General features: G+C 43.7%; 1 pseudogene; it reads left to right on the forward strand.

The window, feature by feature from the left end:
- Window positions 1–2,123: 2,123 nt before the first annotated feature.
- On the forward strand, window positions 2,124–2,242 carry LOC112470319 (annotated as a pseudogene).
- Window positions 2,243–5,309: the final 3,067 nt, after the last annotated feature.

Consider the following 5,309-nt stretch of genomic DNA (forward strand, 5'->3'; position numbering starts at 1 on the left):
TCTCACTACAAAAAAGAAGGTAATTATGTAAAGTGATGGATGTGTTAATTGTGATAATTGTTTCACAAAGTATACATGTATCAAATCATCATATTGTATGCTTTAAATGTGTACAATTTTATTTTTCAATAGTACCTCAATAAAGCTGGAAGAAAAAAAAAAGAATATTATTTTGAAAGAGCAAGAAAACCACCTGGTGAGAGTGTCCATGGGTCTGTGTCTTCTAAGTCTGTGGCTTGTCCCTTACTATGTTTTAAGAGCCAGAGCCTTGCTCCATATATCTTTTTTGCTTCTTGGTTGACAAGAATGACAAGCTCTTCTCCCTTGAAACTGTCCAAGAACCCATTTCAATGACCTTGGAAAACCAAAAATTAACAGACCCCATCGGGGACTTAAGCAGGCCAGAATCACCACTGTCAAAACACATCAATGTAAACAAATGACTGTGGAGTCACTAGTGGCCACAATGGCCACTATACCAAGTAAAGATGCAGACCTAACCCTATGTACCCAGATTGCTAACCAAGAGAGACAAATAGAGTACATAAATAAGTATCAGTTGATTTTTTTTTAAGGGAAGAGCTTACATAATACCAACTAAAGGAGGAAGCACAATTTACTTTCACAAAACATTTATGTAAGACTATTTTTTAAGTCTTTATGATAATGTAAGTTGTTCTCAAAAGAGTTATCTAAGAAGTATATTAATTATCCAGTTTCACAGAAAGCAAAACTAAAGAAATGAAAGGTTAAGCAGTTTGTCGTACAACCAGTTGGTTAAAGGGCTAAGAAGGCAAACATTGATAAGCTCAGAATGGGCTTGGCTGTGCTTCTTGGACCCTGAGCTTGGTCCACCCTGGATTCCAGTGCTAAAGCATGATGTCATTGGATACCATTGAGGCCATTATCCATCCATGACACATTACATATACCTAGAGGCAGGCAGGTCTACACAACGGGAGAAACCATTCTGAAGCAAATTCTGTTTTCATTTCAACTTTAGTAGAGCTAATTCTTACCCTGTGTAGCACTCTGAAAATACCAATTATGTGTGCTATATATGACACTAATCTATTCTGATAACATAGGAGGAGGAGCAGTGTGTACTACATAGTCCTACATGAAGACATACAGATATACACACCCTCACACAGATACCTATGTCAACACCAAGAATGGCACATTCTCAGACATGTATACACAAAGGGTAAACCAATGCTCATTCAACCTCATGCAGCTACAAAACACACACAAACACAAGTATCTTTTTTCGTTTCCCCACTCTGATTGAACACATCTATTCACATCTGAGCCCGCCAATGCTCCATCCAATCCCCTTTCACAATAGGAGCTGACCCTCTAAGCCTCTGAGTCAGCCTTGGCAGAGGCAGATATACTATAATCAGTAGCCTTTATACTCACACTCCTGATTCCTGACTACACTCACCTGGACAGCCTAATCCCATGCCCTTAGAATGGTGGTTCTCAACCAGGGGTAATTTTCCTTCAGGAGATATTCGGCAAAGACGTTTTGATTATCACAACTTGGTGGGAAGGGGAAGAGGGTGCTGCTGGCATCTACTAGGTAGAGGATGCAGCTAAACACTCTACAATGCTCAGGTCAGTCCCCCACAGCAAAGAGTCACCTGGCCCAAAGTGTCAATAGTTCCAAAGTTGGGAACCTTTGCCTTTGAAGAAGGAGTGAGCAATTGTCCTCCCCTTAGCAATTTGCTAATAAATCACCTAGGGCTGCTTCCTCCCTGATAACTGGCCGTGGTTTGTACCACAGGACCTGGTTACAGCTCCTTGGACCAGGTTCCTATCCCAAGGGCAGCCAAGGTAAACTAGCCAGTTCCTACTAAGGTAAACCAGTGAGAAGGCTATGCTAACAGGAACCACATGATTTTCTGGACTTGACCATGTCCAGCAATTTGAACTAGAGGTTAGAGTGGAGAGCCAGGGCAACTGATAGTAGAAGCAAAAAATGAAAAATATTGAGAAAGAGCAGTTATACAGGCCACAAGGGCCAGAGTCAGCCAATGGCATCCGATAGAGAAAAAGATGCACAGAGTGAAGGCAGCTGGTTTGGAAAGCAGCAGGAGTGATCAAAGCAGATGCAGGGAGTCTACGGCCATGCCATTCAGAACAAGCCCGATCCCTTCTGATCTCAGAAGCTAAGCAGAGTCGGGCCTGGTTAGTACTTGGATGGGAGACCACCTAGGAAGACCAGGTGCTGTAGGCATAAAAAAATAAAAAATAAGGGATTGTAAGCTGACAAGGTCCTTGCAGTCTGTGAGGTCAAACAAAGGGTTGCCTCGCCTAAAAAAAAAAAAAAGCAGACGCAGGGAGACTGGGGCACCATGACATTTGATGATCAGTAAATGTTTGTTAGCAAGAGTCAGTGAGAACCAAGCTATTCTGAGGAAACATCCACCTTGTTCTAAAGTAGGAGCTGTAGGAGGCCCGGCTGAAAGATGGTTTCTGTGAACCTATGAGTCTCACCTCCTTTGTTACTACCTGATCTCATGGTAGACCCTGCTGTAGGTTGAACTGTGACCCCAACAACAACAAAAAATATATGTGAAGTGCCCATCCCCTGTACCTCAGCATGTGAACTCATTTGGAGATAGGGTTGTTGAAGATGTAATTGTTTAGAATGAAGTCATATTGAAGTAGGGTGGACCCCTAATCTAATGTGACGTGTCCTTACAAGAAGATGGCCATATGAAGACACAGAGACATGGAGAGAATGTCATGTAAAGATACAGGCCTAGATTAGAATGATGCATTTCAAGGCAAGGAATGCCAAGGATTGCCGGCTGTCACCAGAAGCTAGGAGAGAGAAGTACAAATTCTCCCTTGGACCCCTCAGAAGGAACCAATCCTGCTGACATTTTGATTTTGTCGGACATCTAGGCTCCAGAACTATGAGAGAATAGTTTTGTTGTTTTAAACCACTCAGCTTGTGGTACTTTGTTACAGCAGTCCTAGCAAATGATTATAGACGTCATTATCTAAGGTAACCTAAGGGCATCTCTGTGCTTAACACTTCAGCCCTGGTCTTGAGCTTTAGAAGGTCCAGGACTCTGGCTCTCCTCTGCCCACACCTCTCCCTAGGGGAAGAGGAGTCCACTGGCCTATAGGGATGTGCCCATCCAGAGCTCACATTTTCCTTCTACACTGTGATCTGGGCCATAATTCCCTGCCCAGATGGCTCTTAGACTGCTTTCAGGGTCTGTCCAAGCCTAGTTCTTGAGTCTGTCCTCCTAAGAGTGGACCAAGCTTCTGGTGTGCACACCTCTAGACCAAGGGATAGCTAAGGGGCAGCTGTTTGCCAGGAGCATGAGAAGCTGTGACAGAATGAACTTGTTGGGATCTCCATTTGTTCTATTGAACTTATCTATACACAAGTTCACCTCGTGCTATGGGACAGAGATGGGACTATGAAGAGGGCAGGCTGTGGGCTGCAGATCTCCATTTATACTATTGTGCCAGCCTCCATGATGGTCAGGGGTGGACCTATCACTCATACCCTCACAGATCAGGATTAATGTCCAAGGGATGGGTCTGGGGCATGTTCATTCATCACTCTCTTTGTTCCTCAGGTAGGTTCCAACCACAGGAGTGGACTGCTGCCTCATTTCTCCTCCTTAGCTCTGACCCATCTGTCTGCCAAGGGTGGGACCTCTGAGTGACCCTCTACATAACCAACCTAGGTGACTGTGTTAGCTCCTGCTTCTTCTCCCTCCCTCTTCTTCCTCACCAACTCCGTAAAGGGGATCTGCATCAGGCTTCTTAAGAATCCTAGCCCACACCTGTAGCTGGGGTGGGAGGTCAAAGCAGAGATCACAAATTCGGGTACCTACAGGGGCCAGGGGAATATCACAACTGGGTATATCTGGCCAGGTGTAAGTACCAGGGTGAGGTAAGGTCTGCAGCAAACTGGGACAGCCAGGCTCCTTCTAAAGTGGCTCCCGCTGATTGTTGCCATAAAGAAAGCAGGCTTAATGTCAAAAATGTGTTTTTTTACAGAAACCAGAAATCTTAATTTTATTATGTGAAGTTCCTACTTAACTAATTCAAAATGTTAACACAATGCCCACCAAAAGCAACCCAGCCAGACAGTCCAGATAGGTCAGCCAGTTTATTGCCACTAATCAAACTAAACATCTATACCAGATCAGGTTGGCCAGCTGAGGCAAGCGGAAGCTACCCCACATGTGGTTTGCCCTGACCTCACTGAACTTCCCAGTTTGAGAAACTAATGGTGTTTTCTCCTATGTTGTTATTTTTGCAGCCTGATATAGCTTTCCACCCTCCCCCATCCGGTAAACTCCAAAACTCCTCATATGACTCATCTCTATTATCACCTCCCGTGAGTAAGCCTGGACTGACCATTTTCACCTTTCCTGCTCACTGCCCCTTATTCATGTTTTGGTTACAGCCTATACGACATTATTTCAGAACTGTTTACTTGTCTTCTACCACTAGACAGCGAGCACCTCGAAGTCTCGGATCTTATCTTGTTTATTCTGTTTCCAGCTCTCTGGCACTTAGCTGACACGATGCTTGTGGAATGAATAAACAATACGTATCAGTAATAAAACCAATGTCGTGAAGCTACTGGATTGAATTCCAAAATGGTATTATGACAAGTTTATTGACAATGTTTATTATATAAGAGATTAGGAATGGGGCAAAATTACATTCATCAGGATGACCGAGAAATTTGCATTTGAACTGTGAAACTGATTCTCATGGAGAAGAGGGTGGAGCAAAAGAACAATTCAGAAATGAAACTAAAGATTCAGAAGACAGTAAGTCTGTGGTGGGCTCTGATGGCAGACAACAAACGAAATTAAGCAATTGTAATGGGAAGTTCTTAATGTTTAAAGGGTATCTGTGGGGGAGGGCTGTGTACAGACAACTGAGGCCATGGGATGATAAGAATAAGAAAGTACTTCCAGCATCCTGCTGACAGCCACCTTGAGCAGTGCAGCACTTGTAAAGGGTTTTGTTTTCAATGGTGATAAGATCGTTATTGATTCTTTTCCCCAGAATCCGTCCTAGAGGGACTTGTTACTCTTGGAGCTGCTGCTTTCATTTCAGTATGCCGCCACCTTGAGGCAGACGTGTGCGGTTACATCACTAGGCTACAGGTTCAGATTTTACCTCCCTCCAAGGGGACACCCAACTCAAGCCTAGCACGTTTATAGATCCAACTTACTGGCATTTAAATATCACACACAAATTTTCTTTACATCAGCTGAGGTCAAGCAAAAGGAAGACCAGTCACTCATTTCACAACC

Source organism: Pteropus alecto, unplaced genomic scaffold, assembly GCF_000325575.1.
Source record: "Pteropus alecto unplaced genomic scaffold, ASM32557v1 scaffold10, whole genome shotgun sequence".
NCBI classification, from domain to species: domain Eukaryota; kingdom Metazoa; phylum Chordata; class Mammalia; order Chiroptera; family Pteropodidae; genus Pteropus; species Pteropus alecto.